General features: G+C 33.6%; 1 protein-coding gene across 2 annotated transcripts in view; it reads right to left on the bottom strand.

The window, feature by feature from the left end:
• The window catches only part of LOC145673762 (ly6/PLAUR domain-containing protein 6B-like), a 116,913-nt gene extending 101,275 nt beyond the window's left edge, over positions 1-15,638 (bottom strand). For both annotated transcript variants that reach the window (XM_081743511.1, XM_081743512.1), the window contains exon 1: positions 15,015-15,638. The gene's annotated coding sequence lies outside the window, so the exon portion shown is untranslated. The remainder of the gene's footprint in view (positions 1-15,014) is intronic.
• Positions 15,639-15,853: the final 215 nt, after the last annotated feature.

Below are 15,853 nucleotides of genomic sequence, written 5' to 3'. Positions count from 1 at the left end.
AAAGTTGCTGGTGGTACTTCCTAGATTTGAAAAATATGTCTTTTGTTCTCTCTCTCTCTCTCTCTCTCTCTCTCTCTCTCTCTCTCTCTCTCTCTCTCTCTCGTTACAAAAATATACAGCGCTGAGACTTAATTACCCCTGAGAATAGAAGAAGTCTTTAAGTGTCAGGAGAACCGTTGGGTAATGCAAACGGGATAAGTTCTGCCAATCTTCCCCTCTGTATGCTTCATCAAAGTCTTACATGACTACCAACATCTCTTTCTTTCTTTACATCTTATTTCTTTCTACGACTTAAGGTTTGCGACGCGTAGCAATTTGAAATTCACACAGCATTCAGCCATGTTTTGCTAATACAGTATTTGACTGACATTCAAGAGGGGGCATGCTTAATTAGAAAGTTAATGACTCAAGTAACGACACAAGCACATGTAGATGAGTATACTTGTTCCTCGTTAAAGAACAGCAGAAAAAATATGCTCTCTCATGTCATATTCTCCAGCTTCAAGCATAAGATTTAATCGTCTCCCCCATTCCCGAAAAAGAAGAGAGAGGAAAAATCAAACACATAAACCTCTGATATTTAGTTCAGGGGGTTCGATTATGTAAGTTCGGAGTTATTGAACATCCAGAACTCCCTGCTCCAAAATTATCTTTATTGAACTTTTCGAATGTTGGGACCTCGTTCAATCGCTACCTTCCCAGTTTCCCAACTACTAAAATATATTTTTAAATAAAATTACGTCTCTCAAAGCCAGCCCTAAGTGGCTTTCCTCAAAGTTAAACCAAATTATATGGTTTTCTCTCTACCCAAGAAAGTGAAGTTCCATTTCATCAAATTGATATTCTCAGAATATTTTATTTTCTGTAAAATATTTGTGAAATACTAAATATTGTGAAAATCTGAAGTCGCACTAACCAAAGCAAATCACTTTTCGTAAATAATGGATAATGTGCCTGATGAAGATAATGAAACAACTGTAACACTACTATTTATTAAAAGTGAAGTGATTTCCTCATTGGTCAGATGTTACTTTCATTTAAGACCCAGTGGAATTCCTACAGGACCTCGTTTTTTTTTTTTTTTTTTTTTTGCAAATTATGCAATCATGAGGAACTTACTGATAATATTGACTCTCATACTAAGCACGACCGGTCTTAGGATATGGTATCAAAATGTGCCTGGACTTCGAACTAAGTGTGATGATTTTTTCCCTTCTGTTGCTGATTGTAATTATGATGTAATAGCAGTTACTGAAACTTGGATGCCTGATGCTGATAATGATTGTAAAAATTTTCTTAATACTTATGTATGTTTTAGGACAGATAGACAACATTGCAATGAAGCGTGTAGCAGGACACGGATTTAAGTGTGGATTCATCAGTCTCTAAATTGGACTTGGCAGTAACAAGTACGAATATTTTGTGTAACATAAGTTGTGAATACGTGGTATCTCCCGATATATTGATCATTATCCTATTGAAACTGGACCTTTTCTTTTCTTTGGGAAAATTATAAATTGTACGAAGTTCCTGAACATTTTGAATATTCAAAGGGGGATATTATTCTAAGTTTCTTAAAATCAATTGGTGTAAAATTTTATTAGGTAATGATATTAATGCTGTCTCTCTTAAACTAGAGGATGTTTTAATATCATCTATGAAGTATTGTATTCTAGCTTCAAAACCTATAAAATCTAAATATTCCTCGTGGCATTATATAAAAAAAAATCCGTATTGCCAGCGACAAATTTTACGCTTAGAAATTATAAAATTACTTTATCTGATGATGGTTATACTATCTTTTTAACGGTGTAATAGAGATTTAAATTACAATTGAAAAGGAAAAATTATACTGTTTGGTAATATACTAAAGATAAAATTTACTTGAGCAATTCTGATAAATTTTGAGAATATCTTAATTGTATTAATTGCAAATTATAAGATATAACCAATGCTAATTCAGTAACTAATGATAAGTTATTAGCGAAATCTTTTGTTGGATATTTCTCATGAGTTTTTCAAGTGTTTTCTGATGTAGATGTTGAAGCTCTTCTATTATATAACAATTTCTGTGCTGCGAATACACCCTCAATTACGACCCAATAGTTGTTAGAAGCTATTAAAACACCAAAAGTTAAATCAGCTACCTGCACTGCACTGATGGTATCCTGGCTTTTATGATCTAGGAAATAACTGATATTATTGCTCTTGAATTGGCTTCCCTCTGCAACTGAAGTCTTGATGTCAGCATTTATCTGGACATCTGGGCAGACTGTTGTCATCACTCCGATTCATAAAGCTAATGCTAATTCTATTAATAATTTCAGAGCAATATCTGTTGTTGATGTCATTCCAAAGATCTTTCAGAACATAATTTTTAAGTATCTGTATAATCAGGTGCATGCAAAAGTTGATATTATCTACCAGATTTAATGAACAGCTACTCAACGGTAACAAATCTAGCATGTCTCACGCACAATATACTGCTTGTAGTTTATAATCCAAAGAGATGCAGTTTATCTCGACTTTATTAAAGCGTTTCATAAGTCGCCTCATCACTTATTGTTGAAAAAAGTCAGTTAAGTATGTTCTACCTAACTGTATAATTGATTGGTTTACCTCATATTTGACTGACAGGAAATGTGTTTTAAAATATAAAGGCAGTTCATCTTTTGCCTTTCATATTACTTCTAGAGTGACACTGGGCACCAATTTGGATCCTTTGCTTTTGTCTATTGTGCATAAATGGTATATCAGAGGGAATAATAATTAATAGTTACTTCTTGTTTGCTGACGACATAAAGATGTTTTACTTATTGCTTTCAATCTCGATTATCAAACCTTACGGATTAATATCAATACAATTGTGCATTGGTCTGGGCGAACGTTTTACCTTTATATTTAGAAGAGAATAACTTTTTTTATGTTAAAACTAATCCTTCTTCATTCAACGACAAATAGGTTCTCAAGAAATTAAATTTCTTAATAATGCCAATGATGGCGGAATCATTTTGAATATTAAATTATTTCAAAAGCATCTGCAAGTCATATCAGATAAAGAAAAGAAAAATTAACATTATTGAAATGTGTATGTAGAAATTTTAAAAAATATCAACATCTGTAAAGCTTTATATATTTAATATGCGATCACAATTAGAATAAACAACTATCATCTAGAAAAGTAAACCTAGATATTTTATTAACCGTATTTTATGAATTCAGAATAACTTTCTTACTTGGCTCCGATAGAAATTCAATAAACACAATGATATGCATTTAGCAGATATACGTCGTGACCTGAATTTGTAACTCTTAAGTATTAGGCGCCATCCTCTTGATCTCAAGCTCTTTCACAATATCCTTCATGGCGGTTTTTAAATAGACCAATTTATGTTTATAAGAATTCTATATAACTTGATAAAGAATTTCACACCTTCCCCTTGTTTTTTTTTCTTCACAATAATCTATTTATAGTTGCATTTCAACTACAAATAAATTTCATTCTGTTCTGGATCTTTCTCAAATTGAGTTACATGTTTCTTGCCAACACATTATCAATTATATAAGAAGTTTCTAATTTTTCTATTTCTTATCAGATACTACATACATTTATTTTAGTTGCTTGGTTATATATTTGTATTCTTTAATTACTAAATATATTTATTCTTTAATACAATGTTCTATTCTTCTATGTACTCTTTATTCATGTATCCTTAAAGAATAATTTATGTATTATTTAATACATGGGCCAAACTTTAGATTGTTACCTATATTGCAGTGTTTAGTTTTATCGATAGAATGTTTGTAATTTGTAAATTCTTTTACTTATACATAATATAAAAATATGAATATATATATATATATATATATATATATATATATATATATATATATATATATGTCTCGGATGCATGTTTGCAAGTTTTTTTATTTATATTTCTTTCTCAACTTGTTTATTTCCTATTATTTTTGAGTGGTTAATTACATATTCGTATATATTACTTTGTTATTACACCTGTTGCATAATTTGCATAACATTTGTATAGTAATACGTTTTGTTATATTGTTTCTACTACATTGGGGACACTTGTGACAACTTGCTGTATGAATGCAAAAAATTAACAAACTAAAATAACAATTATTATTAAGTTATGTGTAGTTATTTAGAAAAGTAGGGAAATATTACAGGCGTACCCATCTTTCCTTTTAATTCGCTAAAATAATACTAATAATATGGTCATTTTTAAATTACTTTATTAATTTTATTAATTGTTATGAAACTAAAAAGAAAATACTTCATTTTAGGTAAGTAATTGTTGATTTTTCAACAGCATTATGTACAGTAAGATAACGTAATTTCCTTATTTATTTATTTATTTATTTGTGGAATTCGAGAAAATATTTATCGAAGACCTCAAGAAAGAACTGTTTTTTGATAGCCATCTACTGTATATCTTGCTATTTACAATGAAATGTGTTTGAAGAATGTGAGAATCTCTTGGGAAAGACAGTTTTGTGTGGGCAAAGGAGTAGTGTTGACCACGAGATATAAATTTTTCATCTCGTCTCGTCTCGTCTCGCTTTTTTCTCGCTAAGCAGCTTTTCAAACTCGAAACGAGACGAGATTGCTCTTCTTTTTCGAATCTCGTGGATAGCATTAGTTTACCTAAATCTTATATCTCAATCTCTGTTTTAGTGCTATAATATATACGTATACATCTTTATGACCTCTAGGACCCGGATGTTCAATGTCGCTTTCACATTCACTTGTGTCCTTAGCCAACTGGTGTGTCTACTTCCTATTCCTATTTCTACGAGCTCCGTCTTATGAATATCCTCCTATATGTATCTAGATCTTCCAAATGAACGTTTTCTGACTGGATTCCCAGTCAAAACTTTGAAAGGGTTCGTACTTTCTTCCATTCTGACTACATGACCAGCTCATCTGAGCCTCCTGGACTTGATGTCCTAACAAAGTTTTGTAAGCGATATAATTTATGAAGTTCCTCGTTATGAAATTTCCGCCATTCCCCATTCCCGTTCCTCTTAGGTCCGAATATATACTAGAAATTGATAAAGTGGATGAACAAACACAATGAAGAGCACCTATCGATGCGAAATATTATGCAAGTCATCAATACTTAGTATTTCAATACTAAAAATGCTTTACATATTGCTGTATCACACCCTTCGTGAACATTTGATGACGTGGATCGATTCTAATAACTTTTAGGTGAAATTAAGAAAAGAAAATCAGGGCATAATTCTTTTACATAAATTTACAAAATGAGAGAATACAATTTTCGACATGAGACAAAAAAGTACAAGAAATCCGCCACTGCAAATCGAAAAGAATGCTCCCCCGCCGAAGACATTGAAAACGCTAACAAATTAATCATTTAATAATGTTGATTAAATCGATTAACATAGGACACACTTTTATTTGTACGGCGATGCACTTTTCAGGTTTACGATATACGGAGTCAATGTATTTCCCCGTGTAATCTAAGTACAGTATTTCTTGTGTGTTAGGTATTTCGTTAATATTATTTAAACGATTAGTAAAATATAAATAATAAAAGTTACGGGTCGCCGCACTAAACTTCTTTGCTTCAATTTCTTAAACTAAATCATGTTGTGTTGTAGTCATTAATGAAACATTTTCTTGTGAAATACCAAGAGATTCAAAGGGTGTTTACGGAAAAATTCACAAGAAGTAAAGTCATATTCAAAAGTAAACAACTGTTTATAGATGTTCTCAAGAAGAAAAAAAAAAACGACCTAAACCGTATATTAGAGTTATTGATGAAATATTTGTTCGTAAAATATCACTAAAGTCCCGAAGTCGTATTTGACAACTACCCCAAAAAAGGAGAAAGAAACACAAACGAAAAGAAAGTCATAGTCCAGACTGGAAGCAATTTATACATTATAACATTACTAATGAAACACACACACACACACACACACACACACACACACACACATTCACACACATAGTGTTTCAAAACTACACCGACAACATTTGGGAGGTGATTCCTGGCACCAAGGTAAGACAAAAAGTATAGACAAATCTGGGAGCACAGATGTTTCCTTTCCGAGTTGTAAAATTGTGGAAAACGTAAAACAACATACCTTAAAGGTCCGTAGCTCCAAATATGGGACCTACCTTATTCGGGTCAGGATTTCACTTAGAAACTAATATTTGCGCTATCCAAAAATGCATGTTTCAAAATCCTAAGGTACTCAACCAACAATGTTTCTAGAGGGAGTTTGGCTACGGGTATATCATTTGAAGTACTCACCAACTACGTCTACAGGGCGTAACATAAATGCATGTCCAAAAGTGACGAGGTGATTGCGGACATCCAAATAAGTAAAAATGTTCCTATAAACATGGGTCCGATGCCGCTTCGTTTCCGAGATACAGGGTGTTCAAATATCTAGTCACTATGGAAAAGTGAATGGAAATGTTCAACATTACAGGAATAATACAATCAAGTGGAATTATGCCTGTGCAATTACATCTACACAAACATAAAGAATGTAACTGATCAACGTTTCAGGTTTTTGTTTTATCAGTGTTGCCAACCTGGTACAAAGTGTTATGTTTTCAAATAGCACTAGACCTACGTTAGCATATGAGTGCTGACACCAAAACGTTCCAAAACACGGTTCAGATTTCACTTCGTTCTCGAAGGACAGAGCGTCCAAGTGTGAAGTCAAATAACGGCTCACAATGTTAAACAACAGTTTATAGATCACAACTATTGTATGTTTCCAAAGATAAGTGATTAAGAAAGGTGTTCGAAAACGAAATGGAATCTGCCTCATGTTTTGATATCAGCACTATAGCATTCTGTACAAGGTTGGCAATACTGATAACTCAATAACCTTAAATATTGATCAGTTACATTATTTATGTTAGTGTAAATGTAATTGTAAAGGCATAATTCTAATTGATTGTATTATTCCTCTAATACTGTACATTTCCATTCATTTTCCATAGTGAGCCATTGGAGGGACTAGATATTTGAACACAATGTATCTCGGAAACGAAGCGTCATTGGGCCTATGTTTATAGCAACATTTTTACTTATTTTGATATCCAGAATCACCTCATGACTCTTGGACATGCATTTAAGTTGCACCCTGTATAAAAATTAACGCGGAAGTACCACAAGATTCTGAAACTTGGACATTAGGATAGGGCACATACTAGTTTCTAACTAAAGTCTTGACACGATTACTGGAGGTCCCATAGTTTTGGAGCTATGGACCTTTCAAGTTCATTTTCGCGGCAACCTATAACTCCGAAAGGAAGCGTTTGTGCACCCATTTCGGTCTATACTTTTTTTTTTTTTTTTAAATCGGAAATCATCTGCCAAATGTTGTCGTTGTTCTGAAACACCCTATATATAAAAAATCGTCTGTGTTGTTTTTGGGAACACCATATGAAAAGAAACCCACTCCAAAGAGTAAACTATCCTTCGCTGATTTTTATCTTTTGTATTTTTTTGAGAAAAATGACACGACACAGTATAGAGTTGTAATGAAATTTTGACACAAAAACTTCGAAACAAAATCATTATTAGAGCTGTTTTCGACAAAATTGCATATATTTACCCTACACTAAACTACCCTTATTTAGGGAGTAGGAATAAAATTGGAACACCACCCGTAAAAAGTTTTACGAAAATTTTAAGTTTATAACTTGGAGTGGATGCTTTAAACGCTATGGTCTCTAGATAAGTGTACACACATCAAACAAACGTACGAATGGACACATAATATACAAAATAATTACTTTTCTGGTATGTATCATTAAGTTTGTAAATCCCCTGAAATCTCGAATTCAATTTCAATCTCGAATTCTCTCACAATGCTTTCTCAAATGTATTTGTTCATAATTTTCAGTATTCAGTAAGAAAAAGCATGTCTTCTTGATTGTCTTAATACACTATCCTTCTGCAATGTATAGATATAATCCAGGAAGTATAAAAATATTGTTTATTATTTTTAATATAATTACCAGGTAAACAGTTGGAAGCAAAATATGTTGTTTAAAGAAACCTGTTTTTGGATGTTTCAGATTAGCTCATACAAGATTCCGTTACGGTCCATGGGGTAGAAAAGCAACATCTTTATTTTAAAATAAAAACACAAGGTCTTTATCTGGATAGTTACTTTCTTTAGAAACAAAGTTTTCCTTTCGTGGATTTAAAGCAGACTCAAAAGATTGTACGGGTCTTTTGGAATGTGATACTATATTACATATTTTATATAGAAATATAACACATATTTTACTTCATTTCCATGTATTATTGTTTATGGCTATTGCAATAGAGATTAATACGGTGAATTACATCAACAATAAGCTGTTTATTACATGATTATGAAAGCATTCTGACTTCTTATAGCTTTATGGTGGATCATAATATTTTAACTTAATTATGACATGAAGATGAAATGAATAATTACAAGATAGAAATCTTCGCATTATGAATAAATAATAAATGTCCACATCTGCAAATAAAGAATGTCTCATTCTGTATACTAAATGGATGTAGACATCCAAATTGCTAAGTACATAATTAATAAAATGTTGGTAGTCTCAGCATCGGGTCATTATATAAGTAGAGCTAATTGTTCTTATAATGATGAAAACCGACCCTACCATAGCCATATATTTTGTTTTGGTGAGGTTTGTTGAGTAGGGAGAGATCAATGTTAAAAGACAGAAGGGAGCTATAAGGCGTGAAATATGAAATGAAGGGGAATCTTGAAACAAGTTAACCATCATCATTTAAACCTTGATTTAGTGGCCTATGTCACGTGTCTTCCTCTTTTTTGTTCTCTTCCTCATTCAACCGTCTTTATTTCTGTTTTTCTTCTCTAATGCCAATGGCGATTTCAAGCTTCTGTTCAACTGTAAAAGTGTTATATTTTACTTTCATCAGAAACTGATTTTTAAATATCTAAAGAGCTTAAGTTTTTTTTTTTTTTTTTTTTTTTGCTGGCTAATTCTTTTGGTTTGGCTACAGGCCTATCCATCGTTGGATTCAACCTACGAGATGTTTTCTTCTATTCTTTTATATTCTTAATAGAGTACGATAATGAGATAAATAAAAGTTATGGGTCACAACATTATACTTTCTTGCTCCACCTTCTCAACTTAAATCATACTATGCTATAGCTTTTGCTGAAACTTTTTATTTGTGAATTACGAACAAAATTAAAGGGAGAAAAACGAAGCATAATCATATTGTAATCTGCTTAAAAATTAGTCATACCTTTTCCCAGACATGCACATTAATATCCGACTTCTATGTCGTATTATTATGTCAAACGATCCTCGGGAAATTTTATTATTTCAAGATTTCGTTTTGTGATTTTATTGATTTAAGCTATTAACTATTTACACTTTATTCGTTTTAAGAAGGGATACATTCAAGCCACTGCTTATGTGCACATCATCTCTTTGCAAAGCAATTTTCCTTTTCTACAGGAAAAAAAGATATTTTACAAGTGTCATCTTTAATAGTGTTGCCACGAGGTGAGACATTTCTCTTGTCTCTTCTCGTAGACACAAGACGAGACAATAACCCTTCGAAACGAGACACGAGACGAGACAAACACATCTTTTCGAGACAAGATATGTTTTACACGAAACGAGACGAGATAGTCTGAAGCCTCGTCTTGTCTTGTGGCAACAGTACCTAGTGTTGCCCCGAGACGAGACAATCCTTCAAAATGAGACGAGCACATCTTTTCGAGACGAGACATGCTTCGCACAAGGCAAGATGAGACAGCCTGAAGTCTCGTCTAATGGTAACACTATTTTTTTTAGAAAAGAAGAATAGAAAGTTTACTCTCTTAAAAGAAAAAAAATATATAAGCGAAAACGGAAAATATCTAGGATTTTTTCCTTATATAAGAATTCAAAAAATGCGTTCGAAGTAAGAAACCACTAGAGTCCCCAAATCCGTGTGAAGAAGTGAGCCACAGGCGGTTTCCTTGCCACTGTTAACAACAATAACGACACTTTGTACAGGGTGTTTTGATGGAACGTTGCATTGCCGGTTAGTGTCTTCTACCAACATTACTTTCCATGAAGGTGGGGTGGAGATGTAGCGGGTTCCACACTATCTAAATATCAGTTTGAGTTATCACTTGTGCTTTGGAGAGGAAGATGATAGCTTCATTATGTCAATTTGTCTGTTTCTGAGTGTAAATGATTCTCAATCTACAATCAATGTATATTTACGTTCTTATTTTCCTATTTTATACTGTTTCCGGTTGGTTTGGCGTTTGACACCTGTGCCAGCACCGAGGCTATCCCATTAGTGCATGAAGTTTCATAAAGGTAATATTTGCGTACAATTTGTTATTTTGGGGTAAGTTTATGGCACTTTAAACGACTGTAGCGGATTCTACCTGAAATTTTCGATTGTAATTGGCAGCAAGCACCATAGAGAATATCACATACACGAGAAATACTTGACTAATAGGCCCATATTTCACCAATGTTTTTATACTAAATAATATTTTATTCTTCATACAACATTATCATTTGGTTACTTTGGTTAACGGTTTTAGTTATTGGCAACGAATTCACATTTCTTTAACAGTCATGTACTTGAAACATTTTTGATATTTCAATAACAATGGTCGCGTTTGAAGGATTAGCCCTGTAAAACCAAAGTGCAAGTTTTTCGAGAACATTAACACCCTCTCACGACTGTTAAAGGATCGGGCAACAATGTTTTGCTCGCAAAACTTCTGGATGTGAGGTTATAATTAATTAAAACGTAATTAACACAACATCCGATTTTTCGGATCATATGCACTATTGGGCTATATGACGCGTGGGCCTACAGCCTAACGTGGAATCCGAACTACATGAGTTCTCACCGGAAATTGAACCCGAGTGTTCCGTGCAGAAGGCAGGTATGGTAACAATACAGCCACAAGGGAGCTATACTTACTGCATTTATATATATATATATATATATATATATATATATATATATATATATATATATATATATATATATATATATATATATATATATATATAAGCTTCGTTATCTTTAAATTCTTATTTTCTTTTCCCTTGTGATGTCTTGAGATTTCACCCTTGGTCTCCATATAAGGACTACTATTCTCCCTTTCACCTAGACCGATCTTTGTAGATACCAGCAGGTTTAAAGGGGTTGCTAAGGGAACGATCGCAAGGAGGTACCATTAACAATACTCGGAAATTATTCTAGCAACACCTTTCGTTGTTATAAAGGAAATGGATCATGAACATACTCGTAAAAAAGGGAGCAGTTGTTATATATATATATATATATATATATATATATATATATATATATATATATATATATATATATATATATATATATATATATCGAGAGAGAGAGAGAGCATGGTTGGAGGAGAAGGTAGGTTACTCAATGGTGTTATCAATTGGTTATGAGTCATCAAAGAGAGCGGGACAATACTTTCTTTACTTAAAATCGTTGAGGTAACCCTCTCTTGAAGAAACCAAAGCGGTCTTTTTCCAAATGTCTTTATCAAATGTTAATTTATCCTTCGCTGTCTATTTGACATACACATAAATTAACGCAGATAAACTCACACAATAGAAAATGTACATAGTGAAAATCAACTCTGAAAAGGGGATTATGTTAACAGTCAAACTTCTTCAAATATGAAAATGTAGTTCGCCCTCTCGATATACTCCAATTTGAAAGGTTATAATAAACTCATGAAATACCTATCAAAGTCTGGCTTCTGGCTGCGTCCCTAGTGTTTACTTTCTAGTTTCGCGACTAGAACTGCTGCCTCCCTTCGCCAAATTTTGAGTACAAATAGATTTTCCAGCAAATCTTATCGTGTAAGAAGATCTTAACGAACAAATATCTAGGTTTAATCCTTTTTCTTTCAATTTTGGGCTCGAGGGAAGATTGGTAGAAGAGTCCAAAATTTATGCACGTTTTGGGGTATTTCTAAAGCACCACGTTCGTATGCAACCAACAACACACATTTGTTACAATGGCTTGCCTAACAGGAGAGGATAAAGACTCTTCGTTACTTGTTTAATTCATTCACTTTTAGTATAAATAATTTTGCATAAATCTTATCCATTCTGTGCGAAAAAAATGATATTTTAGCTAGTTTTAACACTGTAAGTCCGCATGGGGATCTTTTCTGACCCCAACATGTTATATTTTATTATATTTCTTATACTTTTACCTTTCTTATTCTTTATTTATTTATTAGTTTTTGTAACTTTGCTTTGGTGAATTTTCTCTCCATAATTTTATAATTTTTCCTCAAAAGAAGCAGTTAAGTTAGAAATAAAGAAACAAAATTTATAGAAGACTGCATGTTGGGATCCAAAAAGACCCCAAAAGTGGACTTTGCGAAACTTTCAGAAATGTAAACATTTTTTTATTTCCCTCGATTTATATATAGAAGAGTGGATGTGTCAATTGAGTTTTTCTCTCCGCTTGTCACTTCATGTTGTTTGCTATGCGTTTGTGTTTCTTTTTTATTTTTATTTTTCTTTTTTTCTTTTATTTTCTTTTCTTTTTGTAGAAGTGACAGTTTATCTTTCGTTTTGCAAATAATTGAAATATGCTTGCTCTAATGGGAAATCTTACATTTGCAAGAGAGTACAACGCACAACAAGCAAAATATAATTTATTCAGTGATACTGGGGAGAACTGTTATGATGACAGTAGTGGTAGTAATGAGGATGAGGACTTTACAGAGCATGTAGGCGAATTGGAAGATGATAATGGAACCGAAGTCAATGAAGCACAGTTTGAATAAATTGGAGAAAATGCGAGATCACTTTCTAGTCGTGATGGAAATTTTCAATGGACGTGAACGATTCCTGTTTTCAACAAACAACCCTCTCAAAATTGTTCAAAGAAGAAAGGAATTTCTCCGCATACTGAAAGGAATTAGTCAAATGTAGAACACAAACTTTACAAAGGCAAAATAAATCAGCTTGCTTGGCAATCTGCAACAACTGAGACCAGCTTGCTGTTTTGGAGATTTCCTAGATAATAAAAAATCTGGACCGGTCTATAAGGAAAGCAATAAACTCAAGAGATGCAGACTCTGACCTCAAAACGTTGAGGAAAAAACGTCTCTGGTGTGTAACAAATGCTCGGAATTTGTGTGTATAGAGTACACAAGAAAAGTAGTCTGCACCCAAAGCACTAGGTGAAATTGAAAGTCATAAGAGTGAACAAGATTAACACTGAACCAAAATTGTAAAAGACAATAATTGTGCTCATTATAAGTTGTTTAAAAGATAAGATAACAATGGTAAACTGTAAAACCAACAGACTTGGTGTACATATAATCAAAGCTCTTTTTTTCTGGTAGAACATTTTTTTTTTTACAATTCACAATAAAATACTTAGATAAACTGTTTATAAATTAGTATCAATATGAACTTATTATACTTTATTAAATATTGATAATTATATAGCTTATGCACATGAATGTTTTATTATTAATTTAAAATGTTTATATAACTCGAAATCAATGAAATTAATAAATAATCAAACATTATAACTGTTAAGTTAAATGTGGGTTAGAATTTGACCCCATGCGGACTTAACGTTATAATATGCAATGTGGACTTCTAATGTTAAAATAAATAGCCCTCAGTTCTTCATATCAGGCCCACAACTAAGGGTAGATCAGGGGTGAAAGTGTGGAGGAAAGTGGGATACGTCTTCCCCCCATTTCGAAAAAAATATGCACGGCGTCGCCCAGTTCGTAAAAAAAATGCAATGGGCAAAGATAGGCAGGAGGAACGGCGTGACATCATGCCACTACATACCGTCCCCTCACCTTTTCAGATCCACTTCTACCCCTGGGGTAGACGAGATAAATCAGTCACCTTGGGATTACCTTCGGCCTCTATTGAACCTCCAGATGTTTATTCAGATGAATATATGCTTTTGAAAAATCAATCGAAAATATGAGGTGAACTAAAATAAGCACCTTCAAATTATCTCGTTCCCTTCTGTTGTCACGGATCTTCTTCATATCTGGAACACGAAATCTAAACTGGTGTTTTCAATGTTTTTCACTTAATATAAGACTTATGACGATAAAACACACGTGCAACTCATTCTGGGTAGAATGAATTTTATAGATAGGCCTATTTAGAGCCAGTGGCGGCGTTAGGTGCGCACGGGGCCTAGTGCCAATAATTACCCCACGGGGACTGATTACAGGTAAAAATCGCGATGTGCTTTTGTATCTAGTACTTGGACGAACCATGCTCAGAACGCGGGGCCCAGGGCAGTGGCCCCATTTGCCACCCCCAAACTCTGCTTCTGTTTAGAGCGATATTTCTGAGATAAATTATTTTTCTTACCCTTGCACGTATCTAACGCACAATCTAATTTCAGTTGCCTTTTTCCGGAAAGAACTTTCTATTTCTTCCTTTTGTTAAACCCTACGAAGGGCTCTGATATCATAATGGAGCGGATCCCTTGAAAAGTGGTGTTATTAGTCATAAATCGATATTCTTTTAAGGAACGCCAAATGACTTGACAAACATGTTTGCACAGAACATTATTGCAACTGTAATCGTCCATGATTGACTGAATAGTTAAGGGAACATCAACATTTCTTTAATAGATTATGCAAGATAATGCGATTTTCGCTTAACATGTGTCATATACTCTAACTTAGCTTTTCTTTAGTTGCCAGAGCAGTTCCCGCTTTGTCTAGTGGCTACTGCGTAAATCTTTCTGCCACACGGTCCCGGGTTCGACTGCTGGTAGGAGAATACAAACACATAATTTTACAATCACTGACTTTCATTCACCATCCGCCTTATTTAGCCCCAACGGAATAACTAAAAGGCGTTCAACCAAAAAGTGATAATAAATAAAGATCACTGCTTAATTTAGCAATAATAATGAGTACTACCTAATGATTATTAATAATAATATTTCTTAATTACTTACATACAGAAGAGGAAAGTTTCCTTATCAGAATATGGATTCCGCTTACATCACATGAAAAGGAAAAAAACACTAATATTACGAGAAACACTGTCAACACTTGAAAACACTAATATGTGATTTAAAACTTTCTTCTTAAGATTGACAGCTAGACGTATGGCTTACGAGATAACACATCCCACGTCAAAGCACACAAAACACGAGTTTCCAGAGAGTACATAGTAAATGAACAGAGTTGTCACGTGTGTTTATTTTCACGATATCACGCCGCGGTTGGTGTTTTTAAAATGTCGCTCACTGAGTAATAAGTTCACTGCATATGCATCCCTTCACTCACACAGATTTTGCACGGTAAAATAATAATCAGAATTGCACATCACTTCACTTCAATACTGAAAAACACTTCGCTACTTTCACACATTTTGACTTTTTTCTCTCCTGGATTTTAGAACAAACTTGCATAGATGGAGAATGTTTCAAATTTTCTTAATAACGTCGAAAGAAAATTCGTCCTTATTATAGGCTATCATGAACACTACACACTAATACGACCTGGCTTGTTTCGTTCCGGCAGCGGTGATGCCAGCGCCACTTCAACCTTTTGCGGCCGAAACCCTCTACCGACTGATCGTCTGCTGGTCGTTGAATCATCTTTAAAAGGAACGGGAAGCTCTTTGGTAAACGCGCATGGAGCCACCAGTTGGAGGGACCAATCAAGGGGCATTGACATTTCAAAGAGAGAAGAAGAGTGGAGAAAAGAGAATAAGAAGAGCACGATACATCGTTATGTGTATCATTTGTGTTGTGAATCCGTCCCTATACAGAACTAACAAAATGTTCGC

This window comes from Thermobia domestica, chromosome 17 (assembly GCF_964235325.1).
Source record: "Thermobia domestica chromosome 17, izTheDome1.hap1.1, whole genome shotgun sequence".
Taxonomy (NCBI): domain Eukaryota; kingdom Metazoa; phylum Arthropoda; class Insecta; order Zygentoma; family Lepismatidae; genus Thermobia; species Thermobia domestica.
This window is presented reverse-complemented; position numbering and strand designations above follow the sequence as displayed.